At 43.5% G+C, this 26,694-nt stretch overlaps 1 protein-coding gene and 1 pseudogene across 1 annotated transcript in view; one reads left to right on the top strand and one right to left on the bottom strand.

The window, feature by feature from the left end:
* WNT5B (Wnt family member 5B) overlaps nucleotides 1–26,694 on the bottom strand; it is a 130,518-nt gene that overhangs the window by 90,617 nt on the left and 13,207 nt on the right. The window lies entirely within an intron of this gene.
* Nucleotides 23,526–24,394, top strand: LOC143838895 (large ribosomal subunit protein eL27 pseudogene; annotated as a pseudogene).

The raw sequence follows: 26,694 nt of genomic DNA, 5'->3' as shown, positions 1-26,694 counted from the left end.
TCCTGGAATTACAATTGACTTCCAGATGACATAGATCAGTTCTCCTGGAGAAAATGGCTGTTTTGGAGGGTGACTCTATGGCAGGGATAGTCAGCCTGTGGTCCTCCAAATGTTCATGGACTACAATTCCCATGAGCCCCTGCCAGCAAATGCTGGCAGGGGCTCATGGGAATTGTAGTCCATGGGCATCTGGAGGACCACAGGTTGACTACCCCTGCTCTATGGCACTGCACTCGGCTGAGGTCCCTCCCACTCCTCAGCCCCCCCCCCCAAATCTCCTGGAATCTCCCAGTCCGGAGCTGGCAACCCTACCTGGTACTCAGAAACTAACTGCTCTAACATCCTGTTTCTAAGAATCTCCAACAATTACAGCTCACTCTTGAGTACTGTCTGTAATCGACACCTGGAAGAGATTAACTACCCAAGAGGAAAGCCTCAACCTATTCCAGTCTCGGTCTCTGCCAGCAGGAGACACTGCAGGTAGCAACAAATGCACAAAATGTTGTTTTCCCCTACAGCAAGGTTTTGATCTCCTGGGTTTTCAGTCAGCAGAACTTCCATTAGATGCAACACATGAATGAAATAGTTCTCACACCATCGGCACAGCTCAGCTATGTATGTACCTGGGAATGCCTCCTGATTTGGAGCAATGAGCAATAAGGATATTAAAAAGACTGCCGACTTCATACCTGTGAGCTTGTTTCAGAAGAGTCAGCACGTCTACTGCAGCAAAGCCTGTGCCCTTACTGTGGCTTGACCTTTCACAGGCCAAAGTCTACTTTATGCAATGCTTCAAGGGGGTGGATGGTTGGTAGGATTCTCTAGTATTTCTAAAATGCAATGCATTATGTTTGGTATAGTGGTTAGGAGTGCAGACTTCTAATCTGGTGAGCCGGGCTCAATTCTGCACTCCCTCACCTGCAGCCAGCTGGGTGACCTCGTGCTCGCCACGGCGCTGATAAAGCTGTTCTGAACAAGCTCAGGGCTCTCTCAGCTTCACCTCCCCCACAGGGTGTCTGTTGTGGGGAGAGGAAAGGGAAGGCAAATGTAAGCTGCTTTGAGACTCCTTCGGGAAGAGAAAATTGGCATATAAGAACCAATTCTTCTTCTTCTAAAGTAACATGCTCACTAGCACTTCAGTGATAGAAATGGGGGAGCTTTGTGCTTTCCTTTTGGTAGTTGGGTGTTGTCATATTTTAATTCGAAGAGCAATCCTAAGTGCATCTATTCAGAATCCCACCCAGGCCTAGTCAATGGGGCTTAGTCCTGGAAAGTGTCCTGAGGACTGCATGGTTAGTCTTCAGTTACAGAACATTAGTAGCTTTGTGTCCAAGTGGATCTGCATTAACAGCTGATTACAGAAAGCTCCAGAGCAGTGGTCCCCAACCTTTCTGAGGCTGGGGACCGGCAGGGCATCAGACCGCGCCCGCGCACTGGGCCGCGCCCGCACGGGCCGTGCATGCGCGATGCGCGGCCCGGCCCTGATTCCCTCTCCCCGTCCTCCCGCAGTAAGAAGCTTCCCGGGCCGCAAGCTTGCGGCCTGGGAAGTTTTTTACTGCGGGGGGGGGCGGGGAGAGGGAGCCGCGGCCCGGCACCATGGTCTTCGCGGCCCGGCACCGGGCCGCGGCCCGCAGGTTGGGGACCACTGCTCCAGAGTGAGTATTATCCTCCTGGGGGGGGGGAAACAGTAGTCTAGGCTGGCATTCTTGGCAAAGAGCACATCCAGTGTACTCCATTGTTATTGCAAGGCCATGAACCTGACGGCCTAGACTTGCCCGACTTTGAAGCCAAGCAGGGTCAGTCCTGTTTAGTATTTGGATGGGAGACCACCAAAGAAGTCCAGGGTTTTCATGCAGAGGGCAAGTAATGGCAAACCACCTCTGAAAGTGTCTTTCCTTGAAAAACCTATGGGGTTGCCATAAATGGGTTGTACAGCACTTTTCACTGCATTCATTGCAAGGCAGCACCGTACACTCATTTAAGAACAGGAGAAAAACTTTGCTGCATCAGACCCACCATCCATCAAGTCCGGCATCCTTTTTGGCCAGCCAGTTTCACTGGAAGAGCAACAACCAGGGCACAACTACTAGCAAAGCTTCTCCCTGATGTTGCCCCCTGCACCGATATTGAGGTTTGTAGCCTCTGGTTGCTTTTAGGCATCACGGCTAATAGCCATTTCCCTTGGATCTGTTTAATCCCCTTTTAAAGTTACCCAGGCTCACACCCATTCAATTACCAAGGGCAAAACAAAACAGACAAAAGGACGAGCACTAGAGGCATTAGGAAACTGGACCACTATTGTGAGGGAGGGAGCCTCCACTCATCACTAATTTAAACAAAACATTTTCTTGTTCTAAGATCTTATCATTTAAACAGAAATTGTCATGTCACGATCTAAAAGCTAATTTCCCCCCAGGTGTTTATTTTGTGTGTGTGTGTGGGGGGGAGTAAGTAGAAGAAGAGGAGTTGGTTCTTATATGCCACTTTTCTCTTCCAGAAGGTGTCTCAAAGTGGCTTATAGTCGCCTTCCCTTTCCTCTCCCTACAACAGACACCCTGTGAGGGAGGTGAGGCTGAGAGAGCTCTGATATCACTGCTCAGTCAGAACAGCTAAGCTGCTGCATGTGGAGGAGCGTGGAATCAAACACAGCTTAGAAGGTTAGAAGTCGGGACTCCTAACCAAGTTGGGCATATCAGTGTTCCAGGAAGAGTAGCTATGGCCTTGAGATCTGCTGTTTTAGGAACTTTACATACAAGCGTGCTGTCAAGTAATGACCAACTTATGGCAACCCCCAAAAAAGGGGCTTTCAAAGGTAGCAAGAAACAGAGGTGCGTTCTTTAGTGGTATCCCACTGAAATACCACCCTTCTTAGTTTTTGAGATCTGATGAGATCAGGCGATCCCATGCTGCATTATGCTCATCTAGGCCAAGGGTAATCAAACTGCGGCCCTCTAGATGTCCATGGACTACAATTCCCATGAGCCCCTGCCAGCATTTGCTGCAGATTCCAGACGGCCTGTTTAAAATAGGGTGTCCCAATTGATAACTAGACCTCAAATATCTCTTTGCATGTGGAAATGGGAGGGGAGACATCAAAAACTGTTTCAAAGGAAGAAGCAGAAGCAGTCTTCAAGCAAAGGTTGGATACACACTTTTCTTGGATGCTTTAGGATGCTTTGGGCTGATCCTGCGTTGAGCAGGGGGTTGGACTAGATGGCCTGTGTGGCCCCTTCCAACTCTATGATTCTATGACTACCCCTGATCTAGGCTACGTTCTTCATTTCAACAGAATATGTTCAACTATGCATAGGACCTGGTAAGCAGTCCTTTACTCCTCTGTGCAATTCTAGGGTTGAGGAATTAATTCTGATTTTGACCAATGAGGGCTAGGTCAAATTAGCAAAACATTGACAAATCAGTTATGAAGCTGCTACACAGAACAGTGAGAATGGACACACATGTGCACCATATTACCACTCTAATTGCTTCCGCATCTTCTTTTGAAACAGTTTTTGATGTCTCCCATTTCCACACGCAAAGAGATATCTGAGGTCTAGTTATCAATTGGGACACCCTATTATAAACAGGCCGTCTGGAATCTGCAGCAAAAAAATTGTGGACAAATATCCCTACATTTTGCAATAATCATTACAAATGGCTTTATGTTTCATGCCTCATATAACTGAAGGCCACGTCTCAGGTTACTTTTGTAGCACCGGCTCTTTCCAAATGGCTCAGAGTAAGAAGGAGCCTTACAATGTCTCCCGTGCTGCCAAGAAAGTAACACTTGTTCCCAATGAAAGCCTAAACTTTGACAGTTCAAACTCAGTCATCAATTAACCTTTTTATATCCACATTTTGACAAAACTCTTAGACTACTAACAAGGTATACATGTCAAGTAGGGTTGCCAGCCTCTAGGTGAAGCAAATAAGACAGTTAAATGGTGTGAGTTGAAAAACAAGGAAAAAAATCTGGTTGAGGCTTGCAGAAAATCAAAATATTGTTTAATGTGGTCACTAATGTGAATCTTAATCAAAAGGCTATGTTCTTTGCCAAAAGAGACTCCCTAAATTTAGGGAAGTACCAAAATTGTTAACAATCCAATGAAGCAATTAAATATGTAACACAGAAGTCCAAAATATACCAGTCAAGCAATCCCCAGTAATGATCAGTTTTGACTGGTTAAGAGTCTCATTCAGAACTATTATTTTTACCACATTGAAGCCTCTTCAAAGTAATCTTTTTTTCTTTCTTTTCTCATTTCTTTCAGGGTTTCCTCCCCCCTATTTTTCAGCCTCTAAATTAAGCCTGGAGATCTGGAATTCTAACTCACCATGATAGAAATGTGTTCCTCTGAGGAAATGGCTGCTTTGGAGGATGGACTCTACGGCATTATACCCCACTTTCCCAAACCCAACACCCATATCCCCAGGTTCCATCCCAAGCCTCTAGGAAATCCCCCCCCCCAAGAGTTGGCATCTCTAAAGTGCTGTTCAAGGGATACCAAATAGTGGCTAACAGGCAATAGCTTCAGGCTAGTGACCAAGCTAGTGACCAAGAGCCTCTTGTGGCGCAGAGTGGTAAGGCAGCCGTCTGAAAGCTTTGCTCATGAGGCTGGGAGTTCAATCCCAGCAGCCGGCTCAAGGTTGACTCAGCCTTCCATCCTTCCCAGGTCAGTAAAATGAGTACCCAGCTTGCTGGGGGGTAAACGGTAATGACTGGGAAAGGCACTAGCAAACCACCCTGTATTGAGTCTGCCATGAAAACGCTGGAGGGCGTCACCCCAAGGGTCACACATGACTCGGTGCTTGCACAGGGGATACCTTTACCTTTTTTTAGGGACCAAGCAGCAATGCCTAAGCACCTGTGTGAATCATCCAGAACCCTCTCCCTTCACTGCGGGACATGCGTATCCGTGTACCGTAACAGTAAGTAGGCAGACCAACGCAGTAAGTAGGCAGACCAACGCAGGGGAACAGGGGATTCGTATATGCAGTGTCTCTTCTTGTTCATAGTGCCAAAAACAAGCCCATTGATGCTAATCTACTCCTGTCTCACAGCTCAGATGCCTTTCTGAGGCTAAGCCCCTTATAATGGTTTTACTAAAATCCCCTTTTGATGGGGGAAAAAATCCCAGCTGGAAGTTTCAGGCGACACCACAATGTGCAAGTCTGCGGGTCTCTTTCCCTAGCCTCACAAAGGCCTCTAATCGAGTGGAAAATTTGCTAGAGGCCAGAAGTTTGGGTCCGCAATTATTTTCAAGGGATTATCAGGAGAGAATGGGAGGTGCTTAGTACTTTCTCTCCTCCCTTTCTGTGTCTTTGTGTTTCGCTCTGTACTACTTTTAGGTAGATTCAGCAAGAAGATTTGGCTACTGCCATTGAATAACTAGCAAATGCCTGTCTTCAACAGGGCCCTGGATGAAAATAGGGCTGTAGGTCTCAAACTGCTTTACTCCTGAGGTGTTAACAGTGGCATCCTGACCAGGAGATATTTAATAGGCAAAGCTGTGTACACAGCAATGGGAAGAGCCAGCACAGAGCCTGGTTAGTCTGAGGATTTAAACATTTCTTTTCATTAGCTTGGCTCCGAAGTTTATGGGCTTTTCGCACTCAACACAGCTCACCTTCAAGGCTAGTCACATGGTTCATCCTGATGAAATAATGGCTGGTTGGTAATCGCAAAGATGGCATGTTAAAAAGAAACGCGGTCAGGAAGCTAGAAATTGATAGAAGAAGAATTGGTTCTTATATGCTGCTTTTCTCTACCCGAAGGAGGCTCAAAGCAGCTTACAGTCGCCTTCCCTTTCCTCTCCCCACAACAGACACCCTGTGAGGTGGGTGAGGCTGAGAGAGCTCTGGTATCACTGCTCAGTCAGAACGGTTTTATCAGTGCTGTGGCAAACCCAAGGTCACTCAGCTGGCTGCATGTGGGGGAGGGCAGAATTGAACCCGGCATGCCAGATTAGAAGTCCGCATTCCTAACCACTACACCAAACTGGCTCTCAAATAGTGGACAACAGATGATGTAATTAATGCAAAGGTAAGGAGAAGGAAAAGACAGGTGTACATTGAAGAGGCTTGGATCTGGAAGTGAACTGTGAACTAGCCTGTGGACAAATGCAGTGGTTTCTTCCCCATCTGGAGCGACACCTCTTCTGAGGTAGTTTACTGATGTGTCAAGGTCAATTTTGTCAGCTGACTGGAAGAGACTCACCAGGGTTTCAGGCTTTTCACACTGCCTACAACCTGAGGCTTTTAACTGGAGATGCCAGGGACTGAACCTGGGACCATCTGCATGCAAAGCAGATGCTCTGCCGCTGAGCCACAGAAGGGCCGAGAAGATTAACAAAGACGGGCTTTCCCAGAAAAGTTTATAGGACAGGCTCAAAGAGAAAGTGACATGACACCATTTGTCCCCTCTGATGTCCAGCTTAGTCTGCTCCATTGTATTCTTAATAGTTTACTGTCCATCCCTCTCAGAGGCCTTGCGAGTTGGGCCTGTCCTGATTCAAAACAGCTACTGAAACAGCAATAAGAGGCTGCACCCCAAATCACAGAAAGCCATTTCTATCGTACTGCTGCAACTCATTCCACCACTGATACTATTCAGTAAAGGCTGTGATGACCTCATGTATTGTGCCCATGTTCCCCTCTGTAAGCAAGAATGGAGCTGACCTCTTGATAGGGGATGGACAATGAAAGGGTTCTCTGCCACCAGGCTGAGAGTCTGTTTTTATGCACTAGAAAGGGTGAAGAACGATGCCACCACAGTACAGTGTAAGGTGACCAGATTATAACATTGGTAAAGCAGGACACCATTGACCGGTGGGGTTCTTGATTAAAAATTTGGTCTATATAGAGCAATACAAAGCTTCATAGAACACATAGAACGCAAAAATAGTATTGTAATATATATTTTTTTAATTTCAACATAAATACAATTTGCCAGGTGCCCCCAGATGTCCCTCCAAAAGTGGGAAAATCTGGTCACCTTAGTTCAGCGTCCACCTGACTGCTCCCATGCAATGGTTACTATCGGTGTGATAATTAACCAAGTTATATTACTGCCATCACTGGGGGGGGGAGGCTGGAATGATTAAGAGCAAGGTCTGCTGGAAAAATAATTGACTGATGACCCCCACCACCACCCAAGAACATAGAGTAGGTATAGCTGGGTAGGATACTGGCTAGCCAACATGATACACATCCTGGGCAATTCATATGTCAGACAGTGACCTGAATTTGAATATTGCTTTGCATTATGAGTTTGACCCCTCTCTGCAATCTCTTGGAGAGGTTATGAAACAGCATTCCTTCATCCTATTTGCTTCTGTGGCTATAAGCAAACCCTCTGTGGATCAGGATTGAGACCGCTTGCCTCTCTCTTTCTCCATCTCGTATTATTATTGTCATAAAGATCTTCATAACTATGACCACATTTACATGTTTTGGGAGTAGGAAATATCAGGCTACGATCTGGGAGGCCTGCTGTTAGTTCAGCCTACATCACAGGACTGTGGTTGTGAGGGTAAACTATTGGAGGAGAGAACAATGCTGTGAACTATTTTGGGTCCCCCACTAGGGAGAAAAGTTGGGTATAAGAATTAATTAAATAAAATAATCTTTCCAATCCACTGCCAAGTTTCTAGCTAGGTCACAATGCTTTCTCTCTGGTCAGGTACATTCACCCTTGTCCAAGTGTCTTCCTACTTTCTCTCTTGCAAAATGCTTGTTTCCATCAAAGAGAAGTCTGACAAGCTGTATGCTGCTATCCACAGATTCAAGTGGGTAGCCGTGTTGGTCTGAAGCGGCACAACAAAACAAAATCAGAGTCCAGAGGCACCTTTAAGACCCACAAAGATTTATTCAAGGCGTGAGTTTTCGAGTGCAAGCACGCCAATCTTTGTTAGTCTTAAAAGTACCACTGGAATCTGATTTTGTTTTGTTGTGCTGCTATCCACAGTCTGTACACACATCCACCAGGTGGGTCACAAGTTTCACTGTCTTATATTATTTGAACCTTCCTACGGCAACAGCAGATAGTAAACCAAACTAATATCACAATGGTTTTATAATGAGTCCTTAGTCTCATATTGGCCTTTGGTCTGTCCAGGTCAACATTGCTTATTAAACTAGCAGCAGTTCTTCGTGCTCTCAGGTAGAGATCTTTCATACCATCTGATCTTTTTAGCTGGAGGTGCTGAGAACTGAACCTGGGTCCTTCTGTACTACGACAGACAAAGCTGTTGAGCTTTGCTTTGTAATGGAGGGACTGTCCAGTCCTAATGCTGGCATAACATAACCAAGGTGCTCTGCATTTCCAGCAGCAAAAAATGAGAGCCAAAAATGCCAGCAGAAATGAGCGATAACATAGCAACGCAAGAACTACTCGCAGGGACTCTAGCAACTCTGTCACCACCCTGTAATCATGACCTCGCGCACCAGTGACACATAGTACCCAAGCAAGGAAGTTATCAATAAATAAATGGCAGTGGCAGGAACATTGTGGTTATGTTGCAAAGCCCATAGCACACTCCCTTGCATATGTAACAAAGACGTACACTGGGGTGAATAGCTGGCTGAGCTTCCACATCAGAGTCTCCCATTAATTAGCAGTAAGGTGTTTGAATTCCCTTGCTGCCGTAGCATAAGCAGGATTTGAACAACAATGCTTTCCCCGAGGAAAGTGCCAAAGTTGTTGGACTGAGAAAGAAAGATGGCCATTATTAGAATCCTAATACCCAGAAACTGCATATCCCTGTGACTGAGAGGATGCTCACGCAGAGAACCTGTAGGTTCTCAGTTCCAGCTCCGTATCTTGGAACCGCTACAAAGAAGAGTAATTCTGGTAAAATCTCATCCCCTTCACTGGTTGCAAGGATTGCCACTCTACAATCTCCTTTGAGAGATTATGAAAAGAGCACCCCCAACAACTGCAGAGAAGGGAGAGTGAACAGAAAAAATAAGGGCCGTAGTCTCAAATGCTCACTTTTTTCTTTACCTTGACGTAGCAGTTCTAGTAATGTGGATTTAAAAAAATATTAACCTCAAGGCTACACTACTGTAACACACTCTGCAAAGGCAACTTGGAAACTCTAGGTGGTACATAATATCACAGATCAATCACTATTAGGAGATAAGCATATTGCACTGATCCTGTAGTCATTCTATTAACTCCTGATTAGTATCCCAATCTAATTCAGGTAGCCCAAAAAAACCCTTCATGGCCTAGGGTCCAAGTATCTACAAGACCACCACTCTTGATACACTCCGCTGACACAGTTTTGCTAATCCATTAGCATTATCAATGCTCACGCAGGGACTGAGATGAATTACATGTTTTAAGTCCTCTAATTTAGTGCCTATAACTAGAAAAGTCAATTCCTAAAATTGCCCATAGAGTACCCAGAGGAAGCATATAGAATGAGACAAACTGAGGATAAAAAGGCAGGGCCCACTCTACAATCTCCTTTGTGAGACTATGAAATAGCATCCCAAGTAAATGCAGAGAAGGGAGAGAGAACAGAAAAAATTGGGAAGAATGAACCACCTCAAAAGGCTGAGAGACAGGAAGAAAACAAGCACATGTTTCAGAAATACTGGGTAAGGTTGTGCCTACTCTGCATTCAAAACAGCAAAATTCTGTACTCACTAAAATTATGTATCAAGAAATGCTGAATTATGTGTTGTATAAATAATTTGAACATTTAAAAATGTATACAAAGGATTGATTGTGCTATTGATGGGGCTACACTAGAAGTTATTCAAGCCACAAAACTGAACACTGGAAATCTTATTCAGCAGCCCTTCTGGAATAATTTCTGCAGAAAAACTTTTGTCTTTCATAAGGATTAGAAGGACGACAGAGAATGAGGTGGATGGATGGAGTCACTGAAGCAGTAGGTGCAAACTTAAAAGGACTCCAGGGAATGGTAGAGGACAGGAAGGCCTGGAGGATCATTGTCCATGGGGTCGCGATGGGTCGGACACGACTTCGCACATAACAACAACAAAGGATTAGAAAATTCTTTAAAAAAATAAAACTTGAAATTCTGCAGGAAGAAGGTGAATTCAGCAATCACATTTTATTTCCCTGCAACTTTCTTAACATTACTGTATCTTTGTCAGTAAAGGGATGGATAACGGAAAGTATGGGAAATGAAAGTTAGCCCAGTACGAATGAGGCCTGCAAAACTGTCCTTTGGTTTCATTAGGAAGGATCAGTCCTGGAAAGAGGCTTCATTGGCCTTTAGTTAGAAACTATGTTTTGGGAGGAATTCCAAGAAGAAGAGGAAGAAGCAGCATTGGTTTGAATATTCTGCTTTTCACTGCTCGAAGGAGTTTCAAAGCAGCCTACAATCACCTTACCTTCCTCTCCCCACAACAGACATCCTGTGAAGTAGGTAGGACTGAGAGAGCTCTGATAGAACTGCTCTGTATGAACAGCACGATCAGGGTCAGAGCCCAATGTCATGCAACTGGCTGCATGTGGAAGAGTGGGGAATCAAACCTGGCTCACCAGATTAGAAGCCACCACTCCTAACCACTACACCACACAGAAGAAGCAGAGGACAGGACCCGCAGTAATGGGTTTAAACTACGTGGAGAATGACATCACCTAGATATCAGGAAAAAAATTTCACAGTCCGAGTAGTTCAGCAGTGGAATCGGCTGCCTAAGGAGGTGGTGAGCTCCCCCTCACTGGCAGTCTTCAAGCAAAGGTTGGATACACACTTTTCTTGGATGCTTTAGGATGCTTTGGGCTGATCCTGCGTTGAGCAGGGGGTTGGACTAGATGGCCTGTATGGCCCCTTCCAACTCTATGATGCTAAGAAAGATCTGGCCCGCCCATTATTTATGTTCAGGTAACATTCCAGAATAGACTATTTTGCATTTTATATGGGCCTATCCCTGAAAAGCATTCAAAACCAACCCTATGTTCAGAATTCAGCAACTGTTGCTGTTTATGTGCTGTATTATTTTTTCCAAATTAATGTATTTAATTTTTGTAAAGCTACTTCATGTACTTGAATGGAAAGTCTTTGTGTGTATGTGTATAAAATGTGTGTGTCTTTGTGGATATATCAATAAAAGAAAGGTACACAGACAAGGGAGGATACCATAAGCTACTGCACAGCTGTTTCAGTTATTAAACAAACAAACAAAAGCCAGTTGCCTAAATTCTTATCAGCCTTTGCATTCATCTCCCATCATTGTGAAAGCCAAGCAGATGAGCTAATTCTCATTAAGTAATTGTGTAGGATACAAATTCAGACCTTAAACTGCAAAGTAAAAAGCATGGAGGTCTGCCAGCCCCATGAAGAGGAAGAGAAGGTTTCATTATCCTGAACCTGCTGGGTGTGTTTCCCCTGTCCTAACTTTATGCCAATACTTCTAACCCATGGCCAAAAAAGACATTCCTGAGGGAAGTACTATAATAGTACAGAGATGCCAGACGTCCAAGTACCACCTACGTGTCTGTGGAAAACTTATACCTCAAGCACAAAACAGGTATTCCTCCTTGAGGTGCACAACCTGGGCTGGCATTTAGAGCACCACTCCCAAAGTACAGGAACTGCAGATGGGTCAGGATGCTATTCTCAGTGTTGGGACTGTACATTATGAACCTTCTCCATACCACCACATACAAAACAAAAATGCTGCTTGCTGATTTACAGGCAAGATCATGTCCAAACCACAAGCACTGGAACAGGTTATATCAGCTGAGAAATAAGCTGGGGGAGAGGGGGGGACAATGCATTGAAGTTGTTGATTTGCAGTGTGGCTCTTCTTTTTGGTGGGTGCACAAATGGAGAGGTTGGCATTCATGTTAATATCAGTTATTAAGGTTGCAATCTTATGTATGCTGACCTGGGAGTAAGCCCCATTGAATAAAATGAGAATTACTTCTAAGAAAACTGGCCTGTTTTTGCAATGAAAGGTATTTAGAGATCCTGATGTATGTCATTTTCCATACTTGGCATGTTACACAGTACCATTTCTGGATGAGTTTTTAATGACTGACCTTAAAGGACCTCTCTCTACTTTTGCAAAAGTAGTCACCATGCAGAAAAGTAGCAAGCGTTTAAAGGGACTCACATTTCACTATGAAATATAACATTAACAAGCCTGGAATTTGGTGTTTGGAAATATCAGATACTGTCCACAGACTATATAGATTCTGCAGCTGGAGAGAGAGGAGAGAGAGAGAGAGAGAGAGAGAGAGAGAGAGAGAGAGAGAGAGAGAGAGAGAGAGAGAGAGAAGAAAATGTATATGCCACCTCTCCAGTGACCTGCTTGAGGCAATGGAGAACTAAAACATCAAAACAAAACAAGTCAGAACTGCTAAAAACAAGCCACGGCATAAAACAAACATAGAGCAGCCTAAAACCGTATTGATAAAGCAGTTCTCAGGCCAGAAACCAACCATGAATGGACTTTAAAAGATAGTCCCATTCCCTATGGCTGTGAAGCAGCCATGTATGAGGTACTTCAGAGTACATGCACTCATGTCTCAGCAATCTGTTCAGGGGATTTAAATTGTAGACACTAAATTTCTGATAGGGAGTAAGAAAATGCCTGCATACTGGACAAGCCAGGTATAAACACCAGGAACGCAGTAGCCATTTTTTCTTATATAATTCCTCACCTAATTACAGGCGAAGAAGAACACAGACAACATACAGAAACAATAGTCATCATAGGTAAAAGGTAAAGGTATCCCCTGTGCAAGCACCGAGTCATGTCTGACCCTTGGGGTGACGCCCTCCAGCGTTTTCATGGCAGACTCAATACGGGGTGGTTTGCCAGTGCCTTCCCCAGTCATGACCGTTTACCCCCCAGCAAGCTGGGTACTCATTTTACCGACCTCGGGAGGATGGAAGGCTGAGTCAACCTTGAGCCGGCTCTGGGATCGAACTCCCAGCCTCATGGGCAGAGCTTTCAGACGGCTGCCTTACCACTCTGCGCCACAAGAGGCTCTATAGTCATCTATAGTCTATATATCTATAGTCTATAGTCATCATAGGGACTGAGTATTCCCCTTCATGGTAAACCCAGTTCCCCCAGCCTTCACAATCAAATTGATTTAACATATGTCTCAGTAAATCCAATAATTTCCATATCATCAGTTGCTCCTCCTGCCATGTTTGATAGTTTTTTGGGGAGAATGCTTCATGAACATTTAATTATTTAAAAATTATTTCACCACCTTATTTTTAAATACAGGAGGAGAGTGTGATGTCACAGCTGCCAGCCAATCAGTGCTGTGCTCATCTGAATGAAGGGTTGGGGAAGTTCCCCCCTCATTTCAACCCTAGAAAAGAACTGGTACATTTGAGATCAATGTGACAATTTCACTGCTCAATTAAATCTAAACTCAGCCAGCTACGGAACTGGACTCCACTAATTAGCACCTTCAGTCTTCTTGCTCTCTACCTGTACTTGCTTCATTCCTACACCCAGCCTCCCCTTCCTCCAAGTAACACCTGAACTGATTACTCAGCTAATTCCCGACTCCAGTTCAGACTTCTACAACCTGGTTATGCCTTCCTCCCCTAACACAGACCTATCATGGTCCTCTGCTCATGCTGTTGTGACTGACCACGATCTGAGTACTACTCACTGCAGCCCAGCTCCTGAGTAAGGCAGCCTATTTCCCTGACACAGCATAATGCAAAGCAGAGGTACACCCTTCTAAGTTCATTGACGTGATCGGAGCCAGAACAATGTAAGCCCTGCATCGCTACTCTTGATACCCTTGTGCCCTATATGGATGTAACTCACCAATGCCTAGACAGGGGCGGCCAAACTGTGGCTCTCCAGATGCCCATGGACTACAATTACCATGATCCCCTGCCAGCACCCCATTGGAAGCATGCTGGCAGGTGTTCATGGTAATTGTAGTCCATGCACATCTGGAGAGGCACAGTTTGGCCACCCCTGGCCTAGAAGCTCAGCTCACAGTTGTCCAACTGGAAAAAGTGTAGGCTTCTGAGAATCAAATTGCCCTTTGTCAGGGACATCCTACTCATGCTGGATAAAAGGAACTTTGACTCTCAAAATCTCATACCCTGAAAATCTTGTTGGTCTCTGAGGAGCTACTGGACTAACTTTCCTACTGTAGACCAGCACAGCTATCCGCTGACACTGTCACTTCTATGTATTTTGAAGCCCTGGCCCATCAAACTTCAGTTGGCTCACACATACATGCACGCTGATTACTCAGCACATGGGAACTACTGGAAGATAATGTGAAGTAATGTGAACACACCACACATTCTGTGATAGCTCATTCACACATGCTAAGTGACATAACACACCTGTGAGCTGGCACTTTTTGGGGTTTGGAATCCTAATTTGTTAATCCTGTTACTGGTGCAGTCACATCATGATGTTTTAAACAATTATAATGTTGTCTTTAAATAAGCCCTATTAGGAGCTACTGAATCAAGAGGCGTAAAGTGCCTCTCCTTTTTTAAAAAAAACACTTTAGGCAGGGTTGACAGAAGCCACCCACTGCTTATATTGGGTTTCAAGGAGAGGTGAAGTGGGGTTCAGGGGAGGCCTATGATTCTAGAGGCTTTATTTTTGTAGATAAGCAGGACTGGAGGAGAAAAAGCTAATGTCAATATGAATCCTATGGAAAATATTGCTCTTGTACGCAGAGGAAAGGCTGGTTATGTTTGTGTATTCAGGCACTGTATATATGAAGATATTTTTGAAGCCTCTATACTTAGCCATTGTGGTTTAGATCTTTTCCAGGCCAGGGATAATTGTGTAAGCATGTAGTCAGCACTGGCCAAATGGGGACTTTTAAAGTATGCAATCATTGCCCGTCCTGTGGAGGGAAAAGGAAGGTTTTACATTTGAGAGATACGTAACCCAAGACCCAATTATTAAAAAAGAAACCCCAAAACCCAACAATGACCAAACTGAACCAGTTCTCCTACTATTATATATCTTCTTTGATATCCTGCTATATTTTGTTGGCTGACTGATATCAGGATCTTGCCAACAGGGAATGCCAGATTTAGGAGACTAGCGGAAGTGACTTAACAAATGGCTATATTTCCTGAGTCAGACCTGAATCAGTGCTACAGTATGGTGTTGATGTGGTCTCTCCTTTTCAGAAGAGAAATTAGGACGCTTGACTGCCTGCGGTCTTAAGAATCAAAGTCAGTTGTCATGCCTGGGAGGAGATTGTAAACATGACCAAATGCCTGCAGTAATTATATTTCATCCAGTAATTATATTTCATCCTGCAAAGTTTGTCCTAAGGACACACTGGAAAGAAAGTTCAATTTCATGTTCTGTCCAAGGACATTAGAGTTTATTAGGAGTCAGCAACTAGGGTTGCAAGCTTCGGATTGGGAAATACCTGGAGACTGCGGGGGGGGGGGGAGTGGAGAGAAGGATGGGGTCTGGGTTGGGGAAGTACTTCAATAGGATATAATGGCATAAAGTCCACCTTCCATAGCAGCCATTTTCTCCAGATTATCTCTGTTGCTGGAAGATCAATGGTAACTTCCGACCTGTCAGCTTGACATCTCTAGCTGGTAAAATTTTGGAACAAATCATCAAACAGTCGGTCCTTGAGCAGCTGGAAAACAGAGCTGTGATTTCTAAGACTTAGCATGGGCTTTGCAAGAACAACTCATGTCAGACCAACCTTATCTCTTTTTTTTGAGAAAGTGACTACCTTGCTGGATCAGGGAAATGCTCTGGATATAGTTTATCTGGATTTCAGTAAAACGTTTGATAAGGTTCCAGATTATATTCTTGTTGACAAGCTGGTAAAATATGGTATGGATCCTAATTCTGTCAGGTGGATCGATTACTGGTTGACAGATTGTACCCAAAGGGTACTTGTAAAGGGTTCAGCATCCTCTTGGAAAAGAGTGACGAGTGGAGTGCCCCACGGATCTGTCCTGGGGCCCGTGTTGTTCAACATCTTTGACCGCTCCTGCAGAGCGGAAGAAATAAAAGAGTAAGGCAATGTGGGAGGAGATAGGGCGGGCTCTGTCCGGGACAAAAACTCAGGGGGCCCATCCAAGGCCAAGCGGCTCCCCATTGGCCGCTTGCCCAAGCCTCACTTGGCCTGGCTGGGGAGTCGCCGCACAGACAGAGGACGCTGTCTGCCTGGTGAATCCTCCAGCCGCTCTCCTCCCATTAGGGAAAGGAGCAGGGACGCCGTGTAGAGGACGTGGCGTCCCTGCTCCTTTCCCGCCCCGGGTCCCTTCCTCACAAGCCTTCTGCCGGGCCCAGCCGCTCCCTCGCACGCACACACACTCACACACACACACCTTTTACCCACACAAACACACGCGCACACACACACACACACACACACACTGCCATCTCCCTCCCACTTCCCCCCCGCCAACCCAGCCCTTCACATATACCCCTCTCCCATCCCATTCTATCTACATCCCTGCCTGCCTTCTTCCCTTCCTTCCTTCTTTCCTTCCTCCCTTTCTCCATCTCTTTCTTCTCTCTCTGTCTCTCCCTTTCACTTACTTCCTCTCTTACTTCCTTGATCCCTTCCAATTCTTCTCCCTTCTATACATCCCTGCAAAATCCTCTTCCCCTGCTTTCTCCCTCCCACTCCTCCTCCCCTCTTCTACCTTCCTTCGCGACATTCTTCCTCCCTACGCACTAGCGCCCGCTGTATTTCCCTTCACAGCGCGCTTTATTTCTAGTTACTTAGAAATGATGATTTGGATGAGGGATTAGAGGGGGTACTTATTAAATTTGCAGATGATTCTAAACTGGGAGGGGTAGCAAACACAACAGAAGACAGAATCAGAATACAGGATGATCTTGATAGGCTTGAGAACTAGGCTAAACTAAATAAAATGCAATTCAATAGGGACAAATGTAAAATTCTACATTTAGATAGGAAAACCATTTATACCAATATAGGATGGGGAAGACTTGTCTTGGCAGTAGTATGTGCGAAAAGGATCTACGAGTCTTAGTAGACCGTACATTGAACATGAGTCAGCAGTGTGACTCAGTGGCTAAAAAAGCAAGTGGGATTTTAGGCTGTATCAAACGGAGTATTATGTCCAGATCACTTTTCTCTGCTCTGGTTTGGCCTCACTTGGTGTACTGTGTTCAGTTTTGTGCACCCAGTTGAACAGGGATGTAGACAAACTGGAGTGTGTCCAGAGGAGGGCAACAAAGATGGTGAGGGGTTTGGAGACCAAGACATATGTGGAAAGGTTGGAGGAGCTTGGTCTGTTTAGCCTAGAGAAGAAACGACTGAGACGGGATCTGATAACCATCTTCAAGTATTTAAAAGAGCAGTTTCTCAGTGGAACAAGCTTCCTCAAGAGGTGGTGGGTTCTCCATCTTTGGAGATTTTTAAACAGAGGCTGGATAGCCATCTGACAGAGAGGCTGATTCTGTGAAAGCTCAAGGGGGTGGCAGGTTACAGAGGATGAGCAATAAAGTTGTGTGTGTTCTGCATAGTGCAGGGGTTGGACTAGATGACCCATGATGCCCTTTCCAACTCTATTCTTCTATGATTTTGCTTCCAAGTCAAACTTATACTGAAGGGTCAGCTAGAGTGACCAGTTTAAAAACTACCACTCCCTTGAGTGTATCAGCTTTCTGGTGCCCCAGAAACAGGAAACAGAAGTAAGGAATCACAGAGAGGAGCCCCACAAGCCATCTTAAAGACATAATTCTGGCTCCCACATTCTTTTCTACCAATTTATGGCAGTATAAACTGCCCTTGTGAATCAGAAGGATTTACTTTATATCCATTTTCTGCAAAGGCAGCAGCATCAGAAACTATTTCAAAAGCATCCCCATGTAGTACCAGTTAACAGGGGCCATGTACACATACAGAATTCCCCATGTGAACTGGGCTGAAAATTGCTGTAAGAGTTGTTGTAGGCAAGAGTCTACCGGTGGAAGTCAGCAACCATATTTCCCACACAGCTAAGACTAGACATCTTGCGAATGCACGCATGCACAAACACATACACTTTCACAAAATAATATTGTAAAAAGAAAACTGGTGTTTATACCAGTTGATAGGGAACATTCTGTCAGGACTTGTCAGCTGCTGTACCCAGAACAAGACCTGAAGTGGGTGTCTTGCAGCCCTAGAGTCTCTGCAGTACATTTTTGGAACTGGATCTGAAGCTATGGTTTGAGGTGGAGCTCAGAATACAGCAAGCTGGAGGTGGTGTTCTGTTGACCAAGTGGGGACAGAAGGCCAAGAATTTATTTATACTTGGTTTGGCCAAGACTTACTGCTTGCCTATTACATACATACCAACTGTCCCTATTTATCAAGAACTGTCCCTATTTTCTCATGGTCACCCAACCGCACCTCTGACATGGGACATGAAGAAGACAATGAATGCTGTGTCTATGCTGGACTACATAGGGGTGGGTGGTCCTTTATGTATCCAGGTCCTAAGCCCACAGAGTTTTACGTGTCAAAACCTGCATCGGAACGAGAAACAGACAGTAAAGAAGAAGAGTTGGTTCTTACATGCTGCTTTCGGCATAGATAAAAGCGGCATGTAAGAACCAACTCTTCTTCTTCTTCGACCAGAAGGAGTCCCAAAGTGGCTTACAATCGCCTTCCCTTTCCTCACCTCAAACAGACACCTTGTGAGGTAGATGATGCTGAGACAGCCCTCACATTACTCCTCGGTCAGAACAGCTTTATCAGCACTGTGGCAAGCCCAAGGTCACCAGCTGGCTGGCTTATGGAAGAGCTCATTTATTACACAGGCAATATGTTGCCTTTAGTCCGTCCCAGGAAGCAATCTCACTGCGATATTCTATAATAATCGAAGGTTCTTCACTGTCTTCAGGGGTAGCCCCATTTACAATACATTCAGTAATCTAACTTAGAGTTGACAAAAACATGGATTGCTGAGGCCAGATCACACTTCCCCAACATGGTTGTGGATATGGAAAGAGCCAATACTGATTGAAAGTGCAATGCACTACAGTTGACATCTGTGCAACCTACTGTTGACTTGAATCACTTCCAATTTACAAATCCTCACCCAGACTAGGCTAATTCCATATCCCACCCCAGCCCTAACCAACAGTACCTCATGTCTTATCAGAATGGAGCTTTTAAACACAATTGTATAATCTTCAGGAGTGCATTGAAAAAACTTTTTAAACATCTTGGCTTCTTGTCAACCCTCACAAAATTGAGCGGGTTCAGAGGAGAGCAACAAGAATGATCCAGGGCCTGGGGACAAGCCCTATGAGGAAAGGCTGAGGGGAATGTTCAGCCTGGAGAAGAAGAGGTGGAGAGGGGACATGACGGCTCTTTTGAAGGATTTAAAGGTTGTCACTTAGAGGAGGGCAGGTAGTGGTTTCTGCTGGCAGCAGAAGATAGGACCCGCAGTAATGGGTTTAAATTATGTGGAGAATGATATCGAGTAGATATTTGGGGGGAAATTTAACAGTCAGAGTAGTTCAGCAGTGGAATGGACTGCCTAAGGAAGTAGTAAGCTCTCCCTCATAAAGCAGCTGGTCAAATACTTATCCTGGATGCTTTAGGCTGATCCTGCATTAAGCAGAGGGTTGGACTAGATGGCCTGTATGGGCCCTTCCAACTCTAGGATTCTGTGATTCATGATAGAGTATTTTACTGAGAAAAGGTCAGACATGGGCTGCGATTCTAAGAATACTTTCCCCACAGTAAGATCCACCCACTGCACAAAGTGAGACTTACGGCTGAGCGGATGCTCAGACTTACTGCTGACTGAACAAATTCGATCTCCTCAATGTTGTTGTTATTTATGTTGTCTTATAAATTGTTACTTGGTTGTTGAGATGTTGTATTGAAACTTGTATGTTATCGATTATTATAATGTTCCATGTAAAATTACATAATGTTCCATGTAAACTGCCCAGAGCTGTAAAGAATGGGCAGTATAAAAATCCTAATAAATAATAAATAAAGAAATGTGCTTAGAATTGCTACCAAAGAGCGCAAACCTAAGCATCCCCACTAAGAAACATAGGCCTATTCAGTGCTACTTACTCCCAGGAAAGTGTGTGTAGGATTGGAGCCTTCGTATAATTAAATTATTTGATCAACCATTGGAATTGTTACTAACTGGAAGGCCTACCCTGCCCTGGACGGCCTAGATTAGCCTGAACTTGGTTGGGTCTGTTTAGTCCATGGATGGGGGACCACCAAGGAAGTCCAGGGTACACAAAGGCAGGCAGTGGCAAATCATCTCTGTTAATCATGGTTCTGTTGCTTTTGTATTTTATATTTTTTATATTTTGTATTTTATATCTTTTCAGAAATAATATGCTGTGATAAAGCTGAAGTGAAACAAGGGATTTAATACCGGAACCTTGTCACGTATCAATTAAAAAAATAAAAACTTAAATAAAAGAAGACAAGTTTTAATGGACTTTTGAATCCTGTATTGTTATATAGTTGTATTTGCCAACTATGTCACAGTGTTTTTTCTTATATTGTTGCTGAAATTAATTCCTATGACTGCCTATATTTGTTTGACAAATCTGGGATAACAACTAGATTTTCTGTTATATTCACGGATCTGCAGTAAAAAACAAAACTTTAAAAAACCATGAAATTATGCAAGTGTTCTTCCACAAAAATTAAACTGGTTGAGAACCACTGCGATAGAGGTATGTATGATTCTGGGTAGCTCATCCCAGGGGTAGTCAAACTGTGGCCCTCCAGATGTTCGTGGACTACAATTCCCCTGAGCCCCTGCCAGCAAATGCGGACACCTGGAGAGCCGCAGTTTGACTACCCCTGGCTATCATGGTTCTAGTTCAAGATCCAGATAGCTTCTCCCCCCAAAATGCATACATATTACAAATATAAAAGTACCATTCTGTTTTATAAAACATTATCTTAGATTATGGAAAATAAACAGCAATTCCTGTTTATTGGTGCCCAAGTTGTACAGAAAACATGCTTTCTAGAACTGGACTTCTGGAATACTGAAACTAAAGGAATACTGAAACTAAAGGAAATCAGCACTTGAATACGAGACAGTATCTTACCATGTAGAGGTCCTTTAGCATGCATTGTTATACTCCTTTATTATAACAGAGAACCCTTTCACTCATTGCTGCTGCTTGTGATGTCAAGTGGTAGCTGTTTCACAACGTACTGCAATGTAGAACAAAAAAGATTCCCTCCTTAAACTATTATCTTGTTAAAAGCTTTAGAAAGCATTTGGAGCTATATAATTCATGTTGGAAACAAGCCAGGTCACAAAAAACGCCTTTGGAATTTTAATTGCCCTGATCCCTAGTTTTATTTACTATTTGAAGGGTAGCACCAGCAGTATATGGTTTATATAATTCCACAAAAGGATGCTGAGTCAGTATTAATTTCCAGGGCAAAAAAAGCCACCACCAACTGAGTCACCCACCCAAGTGGCAACCAGCCACGTCCTGTAGCCTAAGGGGCTCCCCTTCGAAGTTTCTTCTACAGAGCAGTTAACCCCATCAGCTCTGCCTGAGCGGATGCCCAACAACCCTATGACTCAGAGAACAAAACCCAGAAGGAAAATTTGTTGAGGAAAAAACAGTTCTAGTTGCAATTCTCAACCTGAATTGCACTCATATAAATATTCACACTCAGCCAAGTCATATCATACTTGGTGTTCTCATACCTCAATGACGTTTATCGCAAGCCGGGGACATCAATTGATAATACACTGACCAGAGAGAGAAAAGTATTTTTAGAATGTAAAGTTAAAGTTAGCAAGCACTAACCAAAAATAAAAAGTCAATGATCTATGCCATATATAGCCACTTAGTACTGATTCAATGTGTTTTTAGTATTTAAATAATGAACAACCTTGACTAAAATTATTATACATATATTAAATTTTAATTTAATCATTAGCAGATGGACAGAAGTTTGCAGGTTTAATACTATATGAGGCTCCGATGTCTCAACCATCCTGGGGTCTGCAGGTATAAAAAATCCTTTCAGGAACAAGGAGGTAAGTGATAAGTTAAAAAAACTTTTGTGAAATCTTGATGGATCACACTTTGGGTCCATCTGGTGTCCCTGTTCAGTTTCTTACTTGCACATTTCTAACAGGGAATAAGGATTAATAAAGAGCAGACAGCTTTTAGATACAATTTCCATCATATGGAAAGGCAGAGGCATTATCAATTTCCATTTAAGAAGCAAAGGTGAATCAGCTGACAATGATTTACAACTGGAGAAGTCAAGGAAAAACAGATGTATGGAACAAGCCTCCCACATAGAGAAAATAAGCTTTCTGTCCAAAGAACTGCTGGATTTCACCTATACATGCAGGTAAGGGGCCAGAAGCTGGTACAAAAAGGAGCAAAACTGATTTATTTATTTGCCAAGATGGCTAAACTGACACTAATAGTTAACGGAAGAACAGAAGAGGCCTTTCAAGAACAATGGGACCCTTACCTGAACTATTTAAGAAAATAATAGAAAAGGGGATTGAAACGGGGAACTAAATGTATTAAATGAAGAGCATAACCCTTCTTTTTTTTGGTACTAACAATGTAGATTGCATGTATTTCACTATCTTTAATTCTGGAAAATAAAAATAAAAATCTTATAAAAAAAACTGATTTATTTATATTTACTGATTACTGATATGCTCCAAAAGTTTGCTTATTAAACCGATCTTTCCCAACCTTTTGTTAGCTGGTGTTCCTAGGCAAGCAACATTCTTGCCTACATGCTGCTTGCACAATGGTTTTGCTTTTTTGTTGTTGTGTGTTACTCTACAACTGTTTTGACTCCGTCTTACACAGAGCATGGCCTATTAGGAGGAGACATTTGGGGAATTCTAATCTTGCCTATGATCCAGACAGGATGGATCAAATGATTTAATCTCTCTTTCCTCAAATTCAGCAATTCTCATCCAGTGAGTTGTGATCCCTAAGAGGGTTGCAGAATACAACTGGGGGTGGGTGGGAATTTTCACAAGAAAAATAAACATTTGAGTGCCAGACCAAAGTTTATTTTTATATACAAACTATAAATATATGTTTTAACAGTAAAACAAAGTTTACGTTTTACAGAATCCTCTCATGAGAGATTTGTGCCTGCCTGGAATCAGTTAATTTCAATACACTGGGCTAAATGAAGAAATATTCACTCAGAGTTTTGTTTTGTTCCTTTTTTTTTGTTGTTGCTTGCAGCCGTTAGACAAAGAATCATAATTTCATAAACATAGCATCCCAACCATTAAGTTAACCACAGGTATTGATGATGCAATATTATAAAAAGATAAATAACACTGAAATTGACTCAGGTGGTATTAAATCTGTGGGTTCAGTAAGACATGGACACTCAGCTACAAAAAAAAAAAAAAAGAGCCAGAAAATACTGAACAAATATAGCCACCACTATATACATTATCATGTTTCCTGTCAAGGTATGCTATTGCCTGTAACCATGGTTGGTTCCTCAGGTCTGTCCTGTGATTGGCTATATGCCCGGGACCAGCAAATACCCAGCAAAGGTTCAGGATCCCAGTGTCAGTTCCCAAGCTCAAGATCCCTTTGTATTCAACAGACACCCCTTCCCCTTAAATAGGAGCACACCAATTGGCACACAAAGTCTTGGAGGTACTGGGGTTGAGCCTGCACTCACTATGAATGATAGAGTTCCATGGGGGGGGGGAGGCTCACTGCTGGGCTAGAGGCAACCTCAGATGGCATCAGCATTCCCTCGGGTTTGACTACTGTTGTGCAGGACATGTCAACCTCTGTGCTGTTCTGGGCAGTCACAATGTCCTGTGTGTCAACGGTCTCTGCCGTTGGTGGCTCTAACCTGGTGCCAGGTTAGATGCTGGGGTTGTTGGAGGCCGATCTGATGCGAGAATGGATTTAGCCTGTCCAAGAGAACTGCCAGCCTCCTATTCATGAGGAGCTTTGCTCGACTCCTCCTGGTGGATGACGTGGGCAAACTGTGCTGATGCATCAGGAAATAGGCCAGTCATGCTCTTTCAGCCTGGATGCCATCTTTGCTAAGTTACCGAGATGGGCAAGTTTATGAAACCCAGGAAGGTGGTTCTTGTCCTGGCTAGATGTTATTCAGGCCCAAAAGCTGTAATCGTCATGAACATTGACAATGGCACATCAGACAGGCCATACAGTGACAACCAGTATGGGCAAGAAGACTGCCAAACGGTCCAAGACCAAGTCCTTTGTGAAAGTATATAAATACAACCTTTTGATTGTATACACCAGGTATTCTGTTGTTATTTCCCTGGACAAAACTGTGGTCAACAAGGATATCTTTAGGAACCCAGCACTGAAATGCAAAGCACTGTGAGAAGCTAAAGTGAAATTTGAAGAAAGACATAAGACAGGCAAGAACAAGTGTTTTTCCCCCGAAGCTTAGATTCTAAATTGCATGCAGCTGCATCAATAAAAACTTTTGCCAAAAAAAAAAAAGGAAATGGGCCAGTTGCTGACTCCAATCCCTCCAGACAATCCAGGTGAGCACCTCCTTTGTCATCCTCACCATCTGCTCACCTTGACCATTAGTGGATGGATGGAATGGCACTGATGTGATGCGCCATATCAGATTTGCGGTCATGAACTCCTGGAACTCCGCTGACATGAACTGAGGCTCATTGTTGGAGACAATGGAGTCAGGGAGACCATGGGTGGCAAAGATGCATCACAGAGCCTTGGACTGTAACTTATGGCTCCAACCAATATGTATAAAAGCTATAGCTTTTTCTGACGCACATGAGAATACACTCTGAGTACAGAACTTAATGATAGAGAAGAATAGTGACTTTAGGGACATAACATAGGAATTGGTCTCCAAAAAGGATATAATTTATACATATTGGTTGGAGCCATAAGTTACAGTCCCCACTCAACCATTCAGCTACACATTATAGAGAGTGCTATATAGTGGCAAACTATATGTTGCATGCAAAATGTGTAAGAAAACTTAATCTCTTTTCCCTCTCCCCTCCCCACAAGTTTAAATAAGATGATTAAACTAGCACACACGAATGTTTCCTATTGATTAATCTCCGACAACCAGTTTTTAAATTGATGAGACTCCAATTGATGATTGTTTGTCTAATCCAAGTTTCATCAACCAGGTGTTCCTGACAGTCCTGGGTTTCCTGAATGGGTGGGAGTTAATAAATTTTTATCCATTTTAAAAAATCGTTAAGCATTTATTGTGTGATTTTATCTTATATAGTCATGTTGACCCACCCACCCCCTCCTAAAATGGCCAACGATGGGCCTGGAGAGGGTGATAAGGGGAGGGCCTTTGGTGGGCGTGTCCACAGCTATGCCTCCCAATCATATTCTGCACAATCATGTCACTTCTGGGGTTTCTTGAAGCCTGAAGAATGTTTCAGGGGCTTTATGTAAAAGGTTTGAGAAAGGCTGGTCTAATCTGTGGACTATTTTGCCTCTGACATATTACAGTAATAGAAAAAAAGAAAATGAATATTAGAGAATTTTACATATTCAACTGTACGTTATCTAAATAAGACAGTTATTAGTTTGGGTAATATTAAAATGTATCCAATCAATTAGGAGGCAGGGAGGTTAATTGGCTAAAAACTCTTTAATCAGTTCACAACCCTAAACTCATAAAGTAAGATGCAGGTATCTGTCAGACAATCTGCAATTATGATTTTAAGTTCTCTAATTTAGAACCTTCCGTGTTATAAACCTTTTTTGCACTCAACCAACCATTAATTTCAAGCTTTAACTTTGTTTGATTTTTTTTGTTTACCATAAGCAACACTTGAATCTCAGACTCAGTTATTAAAGGAGGCGTAAAAGCCTGTCATTTTATATTTTTGTAGTAAGCAATAGTAAATATGTGTGTGCATATATACACAAGGCTTGGATGATATCCCTCCTTCAAGGGCATGCTGCTAGTCTAAACATGAAATCTTGGGAGAGACAACTGACCAGCACACACGATTCCAAGGCTGAAAATAAAAGCTGGCTGCCCACCTTAGTTTCCATGTAATTTTTGCTGAGTGACATGTTGACCTACACTGCAACCCAGGGAAGGCCAAGCTATATTTATCTCTCTGCAGCCTTTCCAAAGTGCAGTGAGGGGCATACCTGATTGAGCAAGGAGTTTAAATAAGTTGGCCTTTTTTGTTGCTTTTAATGCTGACTGATAGGATTATAAAAATCAGGCTAGGGCTCTTTTGCAGAGCAGTCAGTTTTCTTTAATGGTATGCGTATAGCCTGTAGCTTGTTCTCTAGTCTGGTCTAACACAATGTGCAACCAGCATTTACTTCCTGTTAAAAGAGAGCGAGAGAGATGCCAGAGCTAAAATGTACCTGGGAACACCGTCTTCTGCTCTGGAAGTTATACTTCTGTTCCCACATGTGTGTGATCTCTCTCTCTCTCTTTAGTCAGTGGTGCCGCAAATGTACTCTGCACCTGCTCAGAAACATTTTATCTTGCCCAGAAGCAAAGTTAATTCTTGGCATTAGAAACTGATGTTAGGGGGAAAAAAATTCTGATATGCCATGGGACTAACATTTGAAGAACCTGAGCTCACAAGCCCTCTTGGGCTATGCAGATCTGCTGTACAGCCACTGAAGAAAATGTCCACAAATCTCCCAAGAGATTAGGTCAGGCTTTCTCAACCCGGGGTTCATGAAACCCTGGAGGTTCTTAATGGCCCTGCAAGGGTTTTC

Source organism: Paroedura picta, chromosome 5 (assembly GCF_049243985.1).
Source record: "Paroedura picta isolate Pp20150507F chromosome 5, Ppicta_v3.0, whole genome shotgun sequence".
Classification (NCBI taxonomy): Eukaryota; Metazoa; Chordata; class Lepidosauria; order Squamata; family Gekkonidae; genus Paroedura; species Paroedura picta.
Note: the sequence above shows the minus strand (reverse complement) of the source record. Positions and strands in the feature narration are given on the sequence as shown.